General features: G+C 38.7%; 1 long non-coding RNA gene across 2 annotated transcripts in view; it reads left to right on the forward strand.

Annotated features, from left to right (window-relative positions):
* LOC130459010 (uncharacterized) overlaps window positions 1–21,428 on the forward strand; it is a 60,638-nt gene that overhangs the window by 16,412 nt on the left and 22,798 nt on the right. Inside the window, exons 4-5 of one of the 2 annotated variants that reach the window (XR_008918316.1) lie at window positions 2,496–2,642; window positions 17,855–17,980. This is a non-coding gene — a long non-coding RNA (uncharacterized LOC130459010). The remainder of the gene's footprint in view (window positions 1–2,495; window positions 2,643–17,854; window positions 17,981–21,428) is intronic. The other variant, XR_008918315.1, reaches the window with a different exon arrangement.

Below are 21,428 nucleotides of genomic sequence, written 5' to 3' on the forward strand. Positions count from 1 at the left end.
GTGGCAGAATAGATAGAATATCAGGTCTGAAGTTAGGAAGACTCGTCTCTCTGAATTAAAATCTGACCTCAGACATTTACTAGCTGTGTGACCCTGGGCAAGTCACTTAACACTACTTATCTCCATTTGTTCATCTGTAAAATGAATTGGAGAAGGAAATGGCAAACTACTCTAGTATTTGCCAAGGAAATCCCAAATGGAGTTATGAAGGGTTGGACATGACTGAATAACACATCCATGAGAATTTTCCAAAGAGACAGAGAGCCTCTGCTCCAATTTTGCCCTTTTTCCCTCTGAGGAGTTTGTTGAAATTCATTAAATCATGTGTTCAGAGAATTATAGTGGAAAGATCTTAGAGATTACCATTGAGAGACAGCAGGATACAATAAAAAGAGCACAGGAAGTGAAATGAGGAAGACCTGGGCTCTTGAGCAAATCACTTATTTCTATTTGCCTCAGTTTACTCATTTGTATAATGGGGATAATTATAGCATCAATTTCATAGGATCATTGGAAGCACTAAATGAGATTATGCTTTATAAATATTGACTTAGAAACCCACAAATTAATATTATTTTGTTGTGTAGTATTTTTAATTATTTCATTGAATACTTCTCTATTAAATTTTAATCTGGTTTGTGTAAAGGTTAAAAATTGTGAAGGCCAAACACTAAAGGTTTTGGCCAAAACTATAAAGGATAATTTTTAGTGTTTTGACTTAAAATCTAAAATAAGTGGTCGCCATGGGAAATTCCCAAATATGCAAAAATACCCAAGTCAGCTGGGATTTTATGTAGATTTTAATTAATATAAATGAAGGAATTAAGGGAAGGAGAGAGAGAGAGAGAGAGAGAGAGAGAGAGAGAGAGAGAGAGAGAGAGAGAGAGAGAGAGAGAGAGAGAGAGAATAGTAGAAAGGACCTAGGCCTGAGCCTAAGGGAGAGCGAGTCAGTCTTTATCACTCACCACAAGATCGTCTTCAAGCAAGCTCCAAACCTCTAAACTCCAACTCCAACTAACTTCCAATCCCAAAACTTCGAACTCCAACTCACTCAATTTCGAACTCCTCTTCCTTTTATAGAAATTTTCTCTTGTGTCACCTCCCCTAAATTTTCACATTTACCAATCACAGTAGATGTTTTTCCCCAGCATTGCCCATTCCTAGTTCTTAGCTTCTTTGGTTCTCACCTTCTCTGGTTAGATATAATCCTCTGAGTACTTCACACCTCTTTTGTTAAGCTTGTCTTTTGTAAGTTGTTTGACCTTTTAGGTTCTAATTTAACCTTTATAGGTACTGAGCACCTTTTTGTATTAGATCTAAAAATAGATCTAGCTTAAAGTTCTAGCTTTACTATAAGATATGAGTTAGGGACTTTCATTGTTCAATAAGGAGTTTGCAACTTTATCTTCCCCTAAGGCACTGTCTGAGTAGGGTGGAGTAATTTTAGAAGTTCTCAATACATTCCTGATTGAGTACCTCCATTGTTAAAAATGGGGAAAAGCTTAATCAAATCTTCTGAAGTAGAGTTTGAGCAATTTTAAGATTCACATTTGCCCAACTTTGACTGCTGGCCCACAGGTCATTAGTTTGACACCTCTGTGGTAAAGTAGGTTGCAAACCTCAAAACAACACACAGATCTATATTTATACATATACATATATACATATACATATATATAATGATGATAATGTTCAAATACTTCATTTTACAGGTGAGAAAACCAGAACTACTTGAGAATATCATTATAGGATCCAGAGTTCCTTGACTCAGATCAGGGATATAGAAATCATGCTAGAATCATGCTAGAATTTAAGAGGTTAAAGCTGTTAGAGGTTCCATAGACCCAGTCCTCTGCAGAGAAACATGGGGAATTATCTTTTTATATCTTTTTTTTTGCATTCAACTTTGTTCTTTCTCTACCTTCTGGCCATAGTGGAAGGCTAACAGCTCCCTTAGCCTTCTTACCACAATCAGGGATTGAGATACCACAAACCAGCAGGACTGGTCCTGAAATAAATATAGCAGAGATTATACATTTCTCATCTTTTTCTGGATCTTGACACCACACATGTAGGAATTGGTGTTGTTCTGCCCTGCACCACTAAAATAAGCCTTATATATTTTAAATTCTCAACTCCTTCAGAAAAAAAAGAAAGTAGAAGGTTAATTGAAGAAGGAATGGAGGATGTTCCCCTGAAATCTGCAGCCCAGTAGCATGTATTGGCAAAAAAAATAAAGATAGATTGCTAAGGTGTTGAGACAAATCACATTGAATAAGCCTTCATGGATTTGATGACAGAAAATTTTGAAAATAGTACAAAAAATGGAAGTACCATTATCCATCCTCAACTCTTTCCCAAAAAGCTTGCCATGTGAAAGCTATGGGGGGCAAGAAACGCCTCCCAAAAAAGTCCTTTCAAAGAATGATATATGTGTGTGTGTGTGTGTGTGTGTTTTTTCTGAGCTAAAAGACACTAAGATTTGTCTCCTATAGATAGGTGTAAGAGCTGATCCCCTGGGAAAAGGTGTGAATGCCACCTCATGGTGAGGAACCAAACTGCAAAGAATGAGAAGCTGAGTGGCAGAAAAGCCTATGAATGAGGGGCACCATCTGCTGGAGAAGAGCCAAAACCACAGAAAGGTCAGTGGAGCAAGAGTCAATCAATGAAAAGCAAATGGATGATGGGCACCATCTACTGGAAGAAATGCAAACACAAAGAGAGTGGCAACAAGAGAGCTGAATTCCATAGGGACAGATCAGAGCCAGGAGCAGTCATGAGTTTCTGATATGGGTAAGAATTGAATGCTTTTAGAAGCAAGCAAAGAAGGAGGAACCCTGGAAGGAAGTATATCCAGGTAATTGCACCCAACGTTAGCCTTCCCCAAGGCAACTAGAACACACAGCTCTCAGGAAGGAATATTGCTCACTGGTGAGTGTTGCTACTTCCTCTGAACTTGGCTGTGAATTTTATTCATTTTCATTCACTTATTAACAAAAAATATTTCAAATGTTTAATAATGTTATGGCCTTGTGGGCCTATGTGCTTGTAAGAGAGACCTGAGGAATACCAGATACTGAAGTTCTCAAATCACATGAGTCTGATCAATTAAACTGAGAAATTAGAGGTATTCAAAGTCTGACCAGGCCCTTTATATCAGAAGAGAGCCTTGATACAAGCATTATGGTAATAAATTATTAGCTTTTATTGTATTATTTATTATTGAATTTTATTATATTGGCAATTTATTGGTAAAAAATTATCTTCATTCCTCAGAAACAAATTACCTCCATAGTCCACTCTTAGAGTCCTCAAACAGCCCAGTATACTCAGTAAAAACTCTCCTTAGGACCCTACTCTCTCCAGTAGATATCCCAGGCTTCTAATCAGGCTTTGTGGCTGCCCTTCCCTTCATTTCCCATTTCAGTACTTTTTCTATCAACTACTAGGCATCTGATCTTTTCAAGGCTAGACTTTTAGTATTGTGATAATTAGCTGATTTATTAAACTAATTTATGCTAACAAGAGGCAGCCTGTAATGGAAAAGGGAACTGGATGGACTTAGAAGATCTGGGTTTAACTTCTATCTTTACCACTGACAAGCCATGTAACTTTGGGCAAGTAACCTAAACTCCTTAAGCCTCACTCATGAGGATAATAATACTTGTACTGTCTGCCTCACAGGGCCATTGTGAAGATCAAATAATAAAATGACTTCATGAATGAGTTGTAAATATTAAGAATAATGTCTTAATGGGTGAGATTTGGAAGTTTAAACAGAAAATGTCTTCCTTTCGCTTCCCTTCTTCTCCCCTACCTCTTTGCCTAAACCACTGATATTGTTAATGGTAGGAATTTTAGTATGGATAGACAGGGAGAGTGATATGCTAGCTCTGTAGGAGTGATATTCTGAGGGGGAGCTCCTTTATTCATTCTTTTGCCCATTATCTACTTCTCCTATGGTTATGATAAGCACTGTGTCTCAGGGATTCTTATTAATTTTATCAAGACTTAGGAACTCAATATTCATTTATCCATCCCTTCACCTATCTATCCATCCATCCATCCATCCATCCATCATTCATAAGGAATTAATGAGCATCTAAAAAATACTAGTTGGTATAAATAATAAAACTATGAATAAGCCAATGCCTCTGTCCTCAAGGAACTTAGGTCAATCAATAATTAACATCTATTAAGTGCCTACTATGTGTCAGACACCATGCTAAGTTTTGGGTTTACAGAAAGAGGCAAAAGACAATCCCTCCACTCAAGGAACTTAAAGTCTAATAGGGAAGAGAATGTGTAAATAAAGATAAACAAAGCAAACAATATATAAGATAAAAAGGAACTAGTTAACAGAGGGAAGGGCATTAGATTTAAGAGTTAGGAGAGGCTTCTAGTAAAAGATAAGATTTTTGTTGGACTTTAACGGAAGCTAGGAAGATCAGTAAATGGAGTGGAGGAGAACATTCTGGGCATGGAAGACAGTCAAAGAAAATACCCAGATTGATGAGATGGAGTGTCTTGTTTATGGAACAGTAAGGAGACCACTGTAAAGAGAGGGAGTACATGTTGGGAGTAAAGTATAAGTAGACTAGAAAGGCAAGAGGGATTTGGTTATGAAAGGCTTTGAATGCCAAATAGAGAATTTGATGTTTGATGCTGGAGATGATAGGAAGCCACTGGAGTTTGTTGGTAATGTGGTTGGACCTGGGCTTTAGGAAAATTAGCTTAATGGCTTAGAAGGAGAGATTAGACCTGTTTTCCTACAATACAGGAGTATACAAAAGAAATGCCACGAGAACAGAATAAATGTCACATTTTAAATGACATAAAAATTCAGAGAATAGAAAGATCACTTCTGACTAGGGAATCAGGGAGAACTCAGCATTTGGCAGAGCATTCAAAAAGGTCAATGTTGTGAAAAAGTGGTCATTCCAGGCATAACAAACAGTTATATCAAAGACACAGAAGTGGGAAAATACAGGATTTATTCAAGGAACTCAGAGTTGTCTAATTTGGATGGAGTTTGGCTTCATGAAAAGGTTGTAAAAGCTGTAAAAAAGTTGGGGTCATACTTGAGTAAGGAAGATGAATTTAATAGTCTAAAATATGAGGAATCACGATGTTTCCCTAACATGCAGGTTATATGATCAGATCTGGTCTTCAGGAATATTCATTTTGAGAAGAAATGCCCTGAAAGATTCACTGGAGGCAGAGAAACTAAAGATGGAGATACCTATCAGTAGTCTACTGATAGAGTCCAGGTGAATTCAGGAAAGCCTGCATCATTGTGGCAGGAAGAATGGAAAGGACAGATGCAAGAAAGGTTATTGAGGAAGAACTGACTGATTGCTGATTAGATGTAATTGGAGGACAAAAAGAAAGATAGGTAAAAGGTAATCCTATAGTTTCATTTACAGTTGAGGAAACTGAGGCAAGCAGGTGTTATGTGATTTGCTGTGTGTCAGAGGTTGGATCTGAGCTTAGTTCTTACTGACTCCAGGTTCAACAATCTATCAATTGTGCCATTTAGCCGCCCAATGAGAAATTGATTTGGGATACAGCGTGAAGGGTCACAGGATAACTTAGAGATGAATTCAGTTTTGAAGATGACAAATTTGGGATGCTGATCCAGTCATCTGGTTGAAAATGTCTAGCAGGCATTTAGAAATGCAAGACTAGAGCCCAAGGGAGAGAGCTAGAACCCCTTTACTCAGCACTCACAAAGAGCCATGACAACAGGTCTGCTTAAAAAGGATGGGAGGGGGTGGGGTTGGGGGGAAATTCAGCAAAGCTAATACTGGAGCCATTAATGACCTTCCAATTAAGACTCTTCTACCATGAACTTTAATAAGAAACTCAAATGTAATATTAAAACTATTTATTTTACTTGTGACATCCAATTACAGAGAGGAGTAAATCAGTATCATAAGGATATTACTTGGGTATATGTTGAGCTTTCCAAAGTTATACTCACTAATCATCAGAGCTTCCTTGAAAGCTTCTTTATAGGATATTAGGTCTTCTTCCCCTTGCTCCCCGCTCTACCCAACAGTCAAGGGATGGTTGGGAAAGTGGCTGATGACTGATTTGTCCCACTTAAAAGCACGTCCGCAGATTTTTTTTTTTTTGCATCACAAATAGAATCAGAAGGATGGAGTAACAGTTGAAACTGAAAAATGGACCCTTTGAAGGTTGAATAAGACCTGCCAGAACAAGTTAGATTGCCTTATAACTGAAATTTCTTCCCTCCCACCATTTTTTCTCTATACCAGTCCAATCCCATACCCAGTCTGAATGCAGAAACCAAGAGAAAGGTACTCCTTAGGAACTAGTGTGTCCTGTCCCATTGCCCGAGGTGGAGATTAAGAATTTCACTAGCTCATTGGCTAGAAAATAGATTCCTTGAGCTTCCAGATTTCTTTTTTTTTTCCCCTGTATATATGTTAGCTTGTGCAGGATCATCATGATTAAAGTACATGAGCCCAAGGAGAAAAAGGTTTAAATCTTTTCTCTATATTCCCTATGAGATGCAGCATAGTGGAGAGAGAGCCAGAGAGCCCTGGATTCAAGTTCCACCCATTAGGTGTATGACTCAGGATAAGTAATCAAACTTCTGAGTACCATATGTGTGTTTCTCTAAGATTATAAATTCCCAAGAAGGTGTCAACCTTTTGGGTGGTTCAGTGTATTGAGAGCCAGATTCAGAGGTGGGCGGTCTTGGGTTCAAATTTGACCTCAGATGCTTCCTAGCTGTATGACCCTGAGCACATCACTTAACCCCCATCATCTAGCCCTTATGACTCTTTGCCTAGGAACTAATAATATACAGTATTGATTCTGAGATACAATTAAAGGTTAAAAGATGCCAACCTGCATTGATATAGGGAGTTTCCTCAAATGAGAGGTCTTTATGACAAGGAAATCACAGGCCCAGTTCCTATTTTTATTTCTCTGATATGGCTCAGCAGACTTAGGGTCAAGAATTACTATGGTTTAAAAAATAGAAATTAAAATTTTTTAAAATTTAAAAAGAATTACTATAGTTCTATTTAGCCCAAGGAAATAGGAAGAAGATACAATTGAAATTCTCAATTGCTGTCCTAGTTTCAAATCTGATGGGGCTTCCTACCAGGGTGTATCATTTGTGATAGATTATTTCTTATTCTATTTAGTTGAGACCCCAAAGTCCTTTTCTAATATTATATTTATTATTCATTCTTTTTTTTAATTTTAAACATTATTTTATTTGGTCATTTCCAAACATTATTCACTGGAAACAAAGATCATTTTCTTTTCCTCCCCTCCCCCCCTCCCACCACCTTTCCCTCTCTCATAGCCGACGCACGATTCCACTGGTTATCACATGTGTTCTTGACTCGAACCCATTTCCCTGTTGTTGGTATTTGCATTAGAGTGTTCATTTAGAGTCTCTCCTCAGTCATATCCCCTCCACCCCTGTAGTCAAGCAGTTGCTTTTCATCGGTGTTTTTACTCCCACAGTTTATCCTCTGCTTGTGGATAGTATTTTTTAGTTAGATCCCTGCAGATTGTTCAGGGACATTGCATTGACACTAATGGAGAAGTCCATCACCTTCGATTGTACCACAATGTATCAGTCTCTGTGTACAATGTTTTCCTGGTTCTGCTCCTTTCACTCTGCATCACTTCTTGGAGGTTGTTCCAGTCTCCTTGGAATTCCTCTACTTTATTATTCCTTTTAGCACAATAGTATTCCATCACCAACATATACCACAATTTGTTCAGCCAGTCCCCAATTGATGGGCATCCCCTCGTTTTCCAATTTTTGGCCACCACAAAGAGCACAGCTATGAATATTCTTGTACAAGTCTTTTTCCTTATTATCTCTTTGGGATACAAACCCAGCAGTGCTATGGCTGGATCAAAGGGCAGACAGTCTTTTATCACCTTTTGGGCATAATTCCAAATTGCCCTCCAGAATGGCTGGATCATTTCACAACTCCACCAGCAATGAATTAGTGTCCCCACTTTGCCACATCCCCTCCAACATTCATTACTTTCTTATTATTCATTCTTAATAACTTTTACCTTCTGTCTTAATATCAAGCAAGAACTAGGCAGTCAGGATTAAATGACTTGCCCAAAAGTATCTGAGGCCTGATTTAAACCCAGGTCCCTGGATGCTCTATCCATTGTGCTATCTAACTGACCCTCTAATGCCTTATTGTGGCATGGAGGTTACTCTTGGTTCATTTCTTTTCTTTTTTTTATTTAAGTTTATTTATTTAATTAATTAAGTTTGAATATTTTTCCATAGTTCCATGATTCATATTCTTTCCATCCCCTTCTCCAACCCCTCCTCCCATAGGCAAAGAGCAATTCCACTGGGTTTTACATGTATCATTGATCAAGATCTATTTCAATATTATTGATATTTGCACTAGGATAATCATTTAGAGTCTACCTCCCCAATCCTATCCCCCTCAACCCATGTGACCAAGCAGTTGTTTTTCTTCTGTGTTTCTACTCCCACAGTTCTTTCTCTGAATGTGGATAGTGTTCTTTCTCATAAGTCCCTCCGAATTGTTCAATGGATCATTGCATTGCTAGAGAAGTCTATTACATTCGATTGTACCACAGTGTATCAGTCTCTGTGTACAATGTTCTCCTGGTTCTGCTCCTCTCACTCCACATCAATTCCTGAAGGTTGTTCCAGTTCCCATTGAATTCCTCCAGTTTATTATTCCTTTGAGCACAATAGTATATTCCATCACCAACATATACCACAATTTGTTCAGCCATTCCCCAATTGATGGGCATCCCCTCATTTTCCAATTTTTTGCAACCACAAAGAGCGCAGCTATGAATATTCTTGTACCAGTCTTTTTCCTAATTATCTCTTTGGGGTACAGACCCAGCAGTGCTATAGCTGGATCAAAGGGCAGACAGCCTCTTGTTCTTAAAGAAGCCCATACTAACAAAGCACAAGTTTTAGAAGGTGCTACCAAGTTGGAGAAGATTATGGCATCATAGATTTCAATCCAGAAGGAATTACTGAGTCCAGCCTCTTCACTTCATGTTTAGTGGAGGGTGGGCACTGATTAGAGAATCTATGGTCCCCATTCCCTTCTGCTGCAGCATACTTGGTCAAATTGCAGAAATACGAAGGGGCAGATGACAGAGATACAAGTTCTTAGATGAAATACAAAGACGAGTTTGTACTTTATTATTCCTTTAGGGGGAATGAAAAAGGGTTTTCAGTCAAACTTGCTGGAATTACAGAGTGACTACTCATTGATTGGCAGAAGGATCAGCCTGACTCTAGTGACTTTTAAAAAGCAAGACACACTCTCTAATGCGTCAATTCAGGTAGGGGAAAACTCTGATATAGAAGAATCTAGCTCTTGCGAGGGAATTGCTCCTTTCTGGGATGATGTGCCCCAGGTTTATGGGAGGAATATTTTGTAATTTTTTTTTTTAATTTCCTCTCCGAGGAAATTGTCTTGTCTAATTTTTTTATAGGAGTAAAGAGAGGAAGTTGTTTATTCCCCTTCATGAAAGAGAGCTCTCCAATGATGGCCTAAGAAGTGCCAACTGACTAGGCAGCAATGGGTCAATATATACACAAGGCTCCTCCTCCCTCCCCTGTCAGCTTACATGTGCACATGTGCACGCGCGCACACACACACACACACACACACACACACACACACACACACACACAGAGAAAACACACCCACACTTTGACCTACAAATCAAAAAACCTGTGCTTCCAACCCAACTCAGGTGAGGGAAGGGAAACAACCAAGCTGTTCATTGCCCCTTCTTTCTTCATCAGTCTCCCTTCCAAATCTGTCCTGGAGTCCGCAACCAACAAAAAAGAAACAAACCAGTTTTTATAAGCTAAATGCTCATTCTGAGAATAGCACACTCAATTTTATGACACACAATTCCCCCTTTTTTATTTTCAAAGATGTGATATTCTCACTTGCCTCAGTTTCCCCTTCTCTGTAAAACACATAACAAACAATACAAATTAAAATATTTAAAAGTCCACAAATTACCAGTCCAAATTAGTCCAATGTTATCACCAGTCACCAGTGTCCTTCTGAATGTCACTTTCAGGACTGTCCCTCCAAAGTCTCAGCTGTCCAACAGACAAGTAGAGTTGTTGGCTTCTTTACATGGGTGCAGAGCATCCATTCTTCCTCAGCCATCCTTACAGCTACACCTTGCTAGAAGAACCTGGAAGGGCATCTTTCAGACTGGGATCAATCCATTGTTTTTATCAGGACCCAGTTGTCTTAGCCAAAGTCTCCTTTCTCCTACTAACTTCAGGACCACTTTCTGTTCTCCTCCAAGATCACAGTGGCAGTGGCAGACACAGCCTGGATGCATGCAGGCCACCCTCTGGTCTCAGTATTCAGCATCTTGGACAAGGAAGAACTACTAATGATTATTATTTTAGTAAATGTTTGCTTTGAGCTATTTGTCTTCTAAGGCATCAGTGGGGGCTCATGAACTATATATAATTTTAAGAGCAAGGACTCAAAGAGTATCTCATTTCTAACGTAACAATCTTCTAGGAGCCCCAACCTTCCAATGTGTGTTTGGGAAATCTATCTCTGAGACAGTATCACTTATAGATAAGAACTGGTAGCCCCAGAGAATTTGGGTGATTTGTCCAGGGTCACATAGGAAGTAAATATCAAAACTAAGAATCAAATCCAGGTCATCCCATTCCAATTCAAGCACTCTTCCACTGTACCACTTTGTTAAATTGGGAGAGTCTCATTACCAAGATGGTGATTTCTGATGAATTTTGTGGACATGGTGACTCAAAAAAGGCCATCAACGAAAGCTTGGATTGGATGTGACAATGGAGGGAGTGTGTGCAATACCGAACACAGATCCTTAAGGTATTATTCAGTTTTCATACATAACCAGTGTTTGTGTTAATTCCAGAACAAGTTCAAGTCAGTATCCAGTTGGAAAATATTCATGAGGCTCAAAATGAGGTTAAAGAAAAATAAAGTCTTTTTCCTTTTCTTTTTTCCTCAAAAACATTTTCTTAAGACTTGTATGAACTGATGCAGAACAAAGCAAGCAGAGCCAAGAGAACAGTTTACATAATGACTGAAATAATGTAAAGGAAAGCAACATTGAAAGACCAGAACGCTAATCAGTAGAGTGACTTCAGAGATCTGACAAATGACTACATGCTTTCTTCCTCTTATAATGCAGGTGGTAAGCCATTGGTACAGAACGAGGCATATATCATTCATGGCCAATGTGTTGGCTTGTTTTGCTTAATTAGAGTCCCTCCTTGTAAGGGAGGGTTCTGTGATGAGGGAAGGAGCCACCATTGGGCAGCGATGGCTTCCTACTGTCACTTGACAGTAGGAACAAAGTTACATCTTTCAAAAAGAAAAAAATAATCCTTCTCCCTTCTCCCCTTGCCCTCAAGAAAAAGAATATTTTTCCACTCAGGATCTTCAGTGGCAAAAAAAAAATGCTTTAAGAATGCAAGTGTTGTAATTATATTTCACTTTAAAAGCTTATACTTTCTATAGAAAATATGAATTAACAAAACAATTTAATTGGATAGACAGGGTCGGCATCCTATTGGACTTTATACCCTTATATAGCTCTAGCATCACACCCTCCCCTTAGTAGTTACTCAATAAATATGTCAATGCATAAGAAGGCTTTACAAAAGGATTCAGCAAAAGACTCCTTTGAATAGCCAAATTATGAAGTCAGCATAGTTTGTCCTCAGTACACCTGACCTCCCCTTTTTGGAGTTCTTTTTCCTTTAAAATCTTTTCTCTCAGTATTCTCTCTATATTCTTCATCTTCCAATTTGCAACTCATACTTCTTGTTTCAGAGGAAAGGGACATAATCAATGAATTCACCCTGAGGTATTAGGGACAACTGAATACAGAATATGTTAACCCTTCCAAGAGTATTTCTTCTTCAAAATGAAAGTAGTTGGGGGAGAAAAAAGATTAGCTTGAAGGAATCAATCTTTGGTGGTGGAATTTCAGATATTTGCTATATACCTTAAGGGGCAGCTGAATGAGGATCTAGAGGTGTTGGATTCTATTCAAACTCCTGTGTGTAGACAGCCATCTCATAGTCCCATGCTGGTGAACCTATGGCATGCGTGCCAGAGGGTACCAGAAGGGGTTGCTCCCTTCCCCCTCTCCATGCATGCCTGAGGACATTTCTCTCATCACCTTCCCCTCTGCCCAGCAGCCCAAAGGGAGTGCTTCCTCCCTCCCCTGTCTGGGGCAAGGTGGCGAACTCACATGCCGTATGAGGGTTACAGTTTGGGCACTCGGTCTCAAAGGTTCATCTTCATGCGACACAGACTGTCTCCTTATGACCCAGTGAGTAGATTCCCTTAGTCCATTATGTGAAAACATACAAAAATTATGTTTGAACACAGAACTTTAAGATTGGCACAATGGAAAGATTTCTGCCCTAGGATTTAGGAGACTTAGATTTAGAATAAGAAAAAAAAAACATTAATCTATCTAACTTAACCCTTTCATTTTCCAGTTTAGGAAACTGAGGTCTTGTGAGACATTCTAGTCTCTACTACAGAACAGAGATGCTTCTGACTCACGATTGTCAACTTAGGCAGCAAAATTCTTTCTGTCTTCAGTTTCCATCTCTGTTGGACTGGATGATCTCTGAGTTCTCTTCCAAAATGCCTTTTCCCTCAGTTTTGTATGTGGTCATTCTGTGTATGTCACCCCTGGTGCCTGTAGGTTTGCCCAGGGCGTGACTGTTTCATTTTTGCCTTTGTGTCCCTGGTATAGCGCCCAGCAAATCCTAAGGGATGCTGGCTTGTCTGTTTGTCTGTTGTACGAATAGGGACGGACCCATGCTTCTTCTCTTAGTTTAGCATCCCTGCTGCCCCTTTCCCAGGCTCACCGAGAGAATGTTTTCTCAGACACACACCCCACCCTGATGGAGTATCTTCCCTCTGAGCTAAGCATCCTGACCGCTGTTGAGAACAGCATCCCGTGTGATAAGAGGAGATTTAATGGAGTCAAGGGGAAGATACGAGCAGCCAGAAAGCAGGACACAGAGCAGGCGCTCTTATGAGAAAAGCACTGCAGGTTATCCCTCTAAGATAAAAAGATGTCCTCCCCACCCCCAAACCAAAGCAGAATATCTACGAATCTAACCTATGCTTTTGTCCAGAAGACTAAAGTAGAAACTGGCTGAGCACAGGAGCCTCCCTTTGCTTACTAGTGGATAACCAACTTACCATTTATTTACCCTTGAAGCTGATTATATATTGGGCTGAGGCAGACAGGGAGATTTTATTGACATTTGGTCTTCCTTCACACATTTTGCGACAGCCAGACATCAGGGACTGAGCTGCAGGATATTAAAGGATTTGGCAAAGTTATCAGGGAACAGCAACATATTTATCAAAGCCACAGCAATATTAGAAAGCCTGGCTGCTCCACCTGAGTCTGTTACTTGATTAAAAAAATAATAATAATTCATACTTGGGCTGACTTCTGCACCTGGGTGAATGCTGAGCAGCTCTATGGGAAGTGCCCTTGACCAGGAACTGGAATGGAACCTACACATCTTGGGCTTGCACGGCATTGTGCAATCAGGATAGACTGAGGGTGGCTAATGGCCCCTATGTGTGCGTGTGTGCTAGACTAGAGAATGTTGCACCAAGCCCACAAAAATGTTATTGGAGCCACCTTAGTTCGCCCAGTCCTGGGGAGTAGAGTTTAGGAGCTTGTCTTCCTCTGGCTATGTGCACGTCTATTCTCTAAAGCTTTGATTTCAGAGACAGTCGTTTTATGTGGTTTTGGACACATTAAGGAACAGAGTAGAAAGAATCCATGAAGGAGCTATGACTGGCCAAGCCAGTGTATCTATGAAGAGAAGACATGAGGCAGTCTCAGGGCTCTTGATCTTTTAACAACCAATAAGTATAGAGAGATTATTTAATAGACTTCTTTTGGATTTAAGTATAAGAAAAAAATCCACATCAATGATCTACCATTTGAAAATTTCATTGAGTTCCTTTTGCAAGATGGATTGCTTAGAATAATATTGCTTAACTCGGAGCCAGAATGCCTCCCTATGTGATATCTACTTATGTATATATGTAGCCATACACATTCACATTCATGTATATGTTGAATTTATGATTCTAATAGTTCTCACACTCTTCATTAATATCAAGGGATAGACCAATTATCCTAAGAATTTATAGGGTTAATTCAGCATTTACCAACTGATTCAGATTCGTCAGCCTTGACCATAAATCGCTTACATGTCTGTATGATAAAAAGCAAATATAAATTTTCAAAAAATTTAACCTTGCATGGTATATAAAGAGAATACATAATATTCTTGGGCATAAATATGTCTGAAGACAAACCCATTGTGTACAACCAGAATACATAATGGATCTGACTGAGACATATTTATCTCTCAGCAAGGAAAAGCCAGAAATCTGGCTGTAACTAATTTAGATTTTTACAGTATCTGAGATATAAGGATCCTGGGAATTAGAAGTCCTAAAGCAGGGAGGCAAAGTTCACCTCCTAGGTATCACTGAGACTTGATGGGATAAGACTCATGACTAGACTATGACTCTACTATATAATAAGAAGGAAATCCAGGAACAAGAAGAGGATGATGGAGAGAATTTGGGTGAAGGTCAAAGAAGGGAGAAACAGACATAGTTTTGCAACGAGACTGCTACAGACCACCTGGGCAGAAAGAAAAATCAATGAGGAGTTTTGGAAACAGTTCACATGCCTGGCAGAGAAGTATAACATGTAAGACCTAAGTTGTCTATACCTTTGCTGGAGTTCTCTCTTTCCCAGAAGCAGAGAACTGAAGAACTTATTGCCTTGCCTTACTGATAATTTCAATTAAAAAAAAAGGTAGATGAATCAAAAGAGGAAATTCTAGTATTTCTCAATAACAGAGAGATTTGTCTGAAACAACGATGATGTGGATGCATAGGAAACTCATCAATGAACCCAGATTTTTAAAAAGTACACAAAAGATGGGAGCAAGGCCAGGTACAGAGGATGAATATGAGCATGATATTGTACTGCAAAAATAATGTCAGGAATGCTAAAAATTAGAATGAAGGAAAATAAGGACAGCAAAAATATTTTTAAAGCAAAATTGGAAAATAAAAGTGGCTTAAAGGAGGGATAGCTTATAATTGATTGTAAGCTTCTTGGGGCAGGGACTGTCTTTTGCCTCTTTTTGTATCCAGAGTACTTAACATGGTACCTGTTACATAGTTGATTAATAAATGTTTACTGATTAATTAGTTGATTTTTGGTAGGATATTTGTTTGAAAGATATGGGACAATGATAACTGATACAAGCGAAAAGGTAATGCTGCTCAAATCTTCCATTTTTTCTGTAGAAGAGAATGACCTTAACTTTACAGATAAACAATAACTAATGGAATTGATGTCCAAATTAAGGAGCTAATAAGAAAGTACTGAGCTGACCTTGGTGAACTCAAGTCACCTTGGTCAGATAGACTACATGCTCAAGTTCTGAAAGAATTGGCAGATACAATGGCTGGGTCAGTGTCATTACATGATCAGAAAGACAAATGTTGTCCTACCTGATTTAAAAAAAAGGTAGAGAAAGATCCAAGTCTGTAAACTACAGGTCAGAGAACTTTACTTTGAGATGACTAACACATGTATTTAGAAAATGAAGCAAGGATTTCAAAGAGCTAACATGACAGTCCTGGGCTATAAGAATGGCAAACAGGTTAGTTTTGGAAAAATATAGAAAATTATTAAGACTGAAATTATGAAGACTGAAATGAACGGAAGCAAGAGAACATTATATACCACAACATAAATATTGTTTGAAGAATGACTTGTTTATGGTCACTTCCGGAGAAAGAACTGATATATAGACATAAGTAATGCAGTTTTATGTATACATATATGTAATAAATTAATTAATTATTTTTAAAACAGGTCTTTCCAGGCTAACCTTTTTTTAAAAACAGGAATACTGAACTAATGGATAAGAAGAATACTGTGGATTTAATTTATTTAGGTTTTAGCAAAGCTTTTGATAAAGTATATCCACTATTCTTGTGGAAAAGATGGAGAAAAATGGATTAGATGGCAACACAATCAGACAAATTCAGAACTGTTTGGATGACCACATTCAAAGAGTTATTGATAATGGTTCAGTGTCAGTATGGAAAGAGGTTTCTGGTGAAATGCTCCAGGGATCTGAACTTGATCTTGTGCTGTTAACATTTTTTATCAATAGTTTAGATAAAGGCAGAGAAAGTCTGATGATCAAATTTTCATAGCATTCTGAATGACAAAGCAAGGATCCAAAAATATCTTGAGAGCATAGAAAATTGGGTAGAATCTGATAAGATGAAACTCAAAAGAGATAAATGAAGAGTATTGCATTTGAGTCCAAAAATCAAGTTCACAAGTATAAGATGGAGAGGCACATAGAGAAAACAATTATTCAGAAAAAGGGTCTTGAGGTTTTAGTGGACTGCAAAGTCAATATGAGTCAACAGTATGATGTTGTAGACAAAAAAAAAAAGGAAAGAAAAGGAAAGCTTAATATGATCTAGGGACTTCATTGAAAGGGTCATAGATTCCAGGAGATGGAAATGATAGTCTTGTGGAAGGAAGGAATTCCAGGAATGATGACATGCACAAATGTACATAAGCAGAACAAGATTAAAGAAGAGCTTGTAGTCCAGTCTGACTGCAACATAAAAAAACAAAACCCAAACTGGATCTTTATTTTGGAGGTTCTTAAATACAAGACTAAAGCATTTGCTTTTTTATTCCAGGAGTAATAGGGAACTGCTCTAGCTTTCTGAGACATAGATAGACATACTAAAACCTGTGCTTTAGCAAGATTATTTTGATAGCATGGTAAAGGGATAGTTGGCATAGTTGGATAGTTGATAGTTGGCAAGAGGAAAGACTACATGCATGGAGACTTACTTGCCAGAAAATGATTATATTAGTCCAGGGGAGAGGAAAGAACATTATTTATTCTATGAAATTTCTCAGAAGGAAAACCACAAGTTCATTGAATTACTCTAGTACTTCAAGACTTGTAAAATGATTTAGATATTGAACCTCTCAACAATTCATGTAAGATTGCCCCTATTCTTATCTTCATGTTACAGATGGGGAAACCCAGCCTGAAGAGATGCCCAAGGTCACCTTGTCTGAGGCAAAGATTTGATTCAGGTCTTCTTGATTATGTCTAATATTCTATCTACTATACCATGTAGCTGCCAACCATTGTATTATATGCTCCATTATGGAAGAATGTGCAATGATGAAAACTTAGCTTCTAAGAGTATGGGGAATGGGTCCTACCATTCTGTTTTCCAGTATTCTTTCTGAGTTGCTGCTTGGTCAAATCAAGCTCTTCTCAATAATGGTCTACACTCTTAATTCTCCTACTTTTCTTGATGAATGACCTTGAATGGGAAAAGCTTCCTTTCCCCCTACTTCCCACCATTGCCCCCTGCATCTATGTCTTTGAATACCTCATCCTTTTGTCCAGTCTTTAACTTGTGTGCTTGCATATGGACAAGCCAAGGTCCAAAGAGGATGCCTGGAGAAACTAAAAAGCACAATGAAAGAATTGAATGTGAAAGAGGCCCAGATATCCAGGAGAATGTTGAATAAAAAGAGAAAGAAGAAAGAAAGGAATCAGCTAATTAGTTCTATAGAAGTTAGATGTGGTCAGGAGAATCAGGAAACTGCCTTGAACACAGTTAGACCTAAACTGAGAGTGTGGTCTAAAGAATTTATTGTCTTCCCTCTTCCCCTCCAGTGATGCCTTTTCATTTCTTCTGCGCCCTCTGCACTTGCAGTGCCCAGAATCTTGATTTTGCTCTCTAAATGGCTCAGAATTCTCACCCAGTTCTGTCTTCCATGGACAGTGCTCCCTTCCTCAAAGGTATTGTTATTACTCCCTAGTATCTCTACAAGATGTTAGCTGGAATGCATACAAATTAAGAAAATCATACTAATATTTAGTCTAATATAGGGAGGGTTTAACCTGGGGTCTGTAAATTTGAAAAAAAAATTGATAATTGTATCTCAGTATAACTGGTTGCCTTCATAATTCTATTTTATTTTATACATTTAAAAATCTTATTTTAAAAAGGGGTCATTGAACTTCATTAGTTTGCCACAGGGATTCATCACATGGAAAGAAAAAAAGAAGGAAAGAAGGAAAGAAAGAAAGAAAGAAAGAAAGAAAGAAAGAAAGAAAGAAAGAAAGAAAGAAAGAAAGAAAGAAAGAAAGAAAGAAAGAAAGAAAGAAAGAAAGAAAGAAAGAAAGAAAGAAAGAAAGAAAGAAAGAAAGAAAGAAAGAAAGGAAGGAAGGAAGGAAGGAAGAAAGAAAGAAAGGAAGGAAGGAAGGAAGGAAGGAAGGAAGGAAGGAAGGAAGGAAGGAAGGAAGGAAGAAAGAAAGAAAGAAAGAAAGAAAGAAAGAAAGAAAGAAAGAAAGAAAGAAAGAAAGAAAGAAAGAAAGAAAGAAAGAAAGAAAGAAAGGAAGAAAGGAAGGAAGAAAGGAAGGAAGGAAGGAAGGAAGGAAGGAAGGAAGGAAGGAAGGAAGGAAGGAAGAAAGAAAGAAAGAAAGGAAGGAAGAAAGGAAGGAAGGAAGGAAGAAAGAAAGAAAGAAAGAAAGAAAGAAAGAAAGAAAGAAAGAAAGAAAGAAAGAAAGAAAGAAAGAAAGAAAGAAAGAAAGAAAGAAAGAAAGAAAGAAAGAAAGAAAAAGAAAGAAAGAAAGGAAGGAAGGAAGGAAGGAAGGAAGGAAGGAAGGAAGGAAGGAAGGAAGGAAGGAAGGAAGGAAGGAAGGAAGGAAGAAAGAAAGGAAGGAAGGAAGAAAGGAAGGAAGAAAGAAAGAAAATCTCGCAGTCTAACCATCCCAGGCATATTTGCATTTTATTTATTTATTTTTTAAAAACTCTTACCTTCCATCTTAGAATCAATACTGTGTATTGGTTACAAGTCAAAAGAATGGTAAGGGCTAGGCAATGCTAGTTTAAGTGACTTGTCCAGGGTCACACAACTAGGAAGTGTCTGGGGTCACATTTAAATCTCCAAGTCTGAATCTCAATACCCTCAGCCACTTATTGGGTCCTCATAGTTGCATTTTAAAAGAATAGTTTTTAACCCAAGGAATGACTACCTAGTTATATAATTTCAGTTCATTTTTTAGGGGGTAGAACGAGGGTGGAAGGTAAGGGGAGGCTGAGGGAGTTGACTTTCAAATTATATTTCCCAAGCTACCCCAGATTAGACAAATCTTAGATCTGTTTGTTTAACCAATGGTTAGGACAAACCTGGATCCAGGATAGAAACAGGTAAGAATCAAGGAAGAAGAAAGATCTTCTTAAATAGACAAGGAAGAGAGGACATTATATATAAAGGTGTACAACTTGCTAACTGGTAAATGGCTTTTGACTTTAGAATCAAGGATCTATAACTAAAACCATCCCATTTAGAAGATGAAAGATGGAGATCTCTGATCTCTGCCTGTAATTGCCCATCTGTAATAGGGTTTGGATCCTGATCGTTCCTTATTCCTGCAGAATGTCTGCTTCAGTGAATCTAAGACCCTTAACTTGAGAATATGTTACTGTTGATGCTTCCTTGCACGGGAACACTGTGGAGGCAGTAGACTCAGATGCTGGTGAAGGCAAGAGGTCCATCATTTTGTCATAATAAGGAATGCTTCGAAGGGGGGCCCCAAGTGAGCATATGCTGGGAACCAAGTCCCTCCTCTTTACAGTTGTGGATTCCACACCTCTGTTTTCCAAAAAAGTCGTGGGGGATTTGGGATGGTCAGCCTGACTGGAGCCAAAGGTAGTTCTACTATAATTAAAGGCATGGATTAAATGAGGATTTCTTAAAGAAGCTAATTATGTACCTGGCTTAGTGAGCCAGTGCCTCCCTGGGAGGGGAAGGATGGAATCTCTAAGACTGCTGTAAATGGAAATCCTGTAGGAAAAAAGCCCTAATTAGGGTTGTGAATCACTAAAGGGATGGAAAAAGTCAGAAAAAGGAGTCAGTAGTACCAGTGTTTACCTATTTCATGCTTTTGGATTATGGTCAGTGGTTGGGGTAGGAGTCACTTGCCCAAAGTCACTCAGTTGGTAAAGGGAACGGGAAGAAATAAGCTTTTATTAAGCACTTCCTACTTATGTGCCAGGCACAGTGCTAAGTGCTTTACAAATAATATCTCATTTGATCCTCACGACACAGTACAACACACAATACCTTACAATAGCTCTGGGAGGTGGGTGCTTATTTTTATCCCCATTTTGTTGTTGTTGTTGAATCATTTTAGTCATGCCTGACCCTTCATGACAACTTTTGGGATTTTCTTGGCTAAGATACTGGAGTAGTTTGCCATTTACTTCTCCAGCTTATTTTACAGATGAGGAAACTGAGGCTAACAGGATTAGATGACTTGACCAGGATCACACAGCTAAGGCATATCTGAGGGTGCATTTGAACTCAGTCCTTCCTGAATCTAAACCTTCTCCTTTGCACCATCTAGCTGCCTAGGATAGACTATAGTTGACTTTTAAGTATTTGAAGGGGTGTCATGTAGAAGGGCCCAGTGTGCAGGGTTTTGGAGTGAAATGTGAAAGGTATAAAAGGCATATTTTGGGTTTGTTGTTGACCAGTCATGTCTGACTCTTCATGATCCCATGGACCGTAGCTATCTATGGAGCTTTCCTGACAGGGATACTGGAGTGGTTTGCCATTTGATTTTCCTGGTGTCCTTTTTCAGGCAATCAGAAGTTTAGTGACTTGCCTGAGTTGCAGAGCTAGGAAGCATGAGGCTAGCTTTGAACTCAGGTCTTTCTGATTCCACTATCCACTAAGTCACTTAGCTGCCTCCTGCAGATTTAAGTCAGAGGTAAAGAAATGCCTCCTACTGACCAGACTAACCCCAAAATAAAGCAAGCTGTTTGTGGGAGGTAGTACGGTCCCCTTCACTGGCTGGATGTCTAATTTGTTAGTTATGTGGGAAAGGTGATTCCCATTCAGGCACAGGTTGGACTCAATGGTCTCTAAGAACACTTCCCATATAAATTCTGCAGTCTCCTTTACTCCTTGATGCATCATGGGAGGAGGACTTTTACAGAAGAAAAACCCATAATAGGAACTCGAAAACCAGGAATAAATGAAATGAGAGACTGTATGACATGATGCACAGAAGGACAGACTTGGAATGAGGGAGAGATGCTTCAAGTCCTTCCTCTGACATATATGTTAGTGTCACATGAATGAGAAGAAATCACTAGAACTCTCAATGTTCCAGACAACTGTCTAAGGGTATCTACAGAGGACTTGAGCATCACCATTGGTGAGGAAAGTTTCCATAT

This window comes from Monodelphis domestica, chromosome 4 (assembly GCF_027887165.1).
Source record: "Monodelphis domestica isolate mMonDom1 chromosome 4, mMonDom1.pri, whole genome shotgun sequence".
Classification (NCBI taxonomy): domain Eukaryota; kingdom Metazoa; phylum Chordata; class Mammalia; order Didelphimorphia; family Didelphidae; genus Monodelphis; species Monodelphis domestica.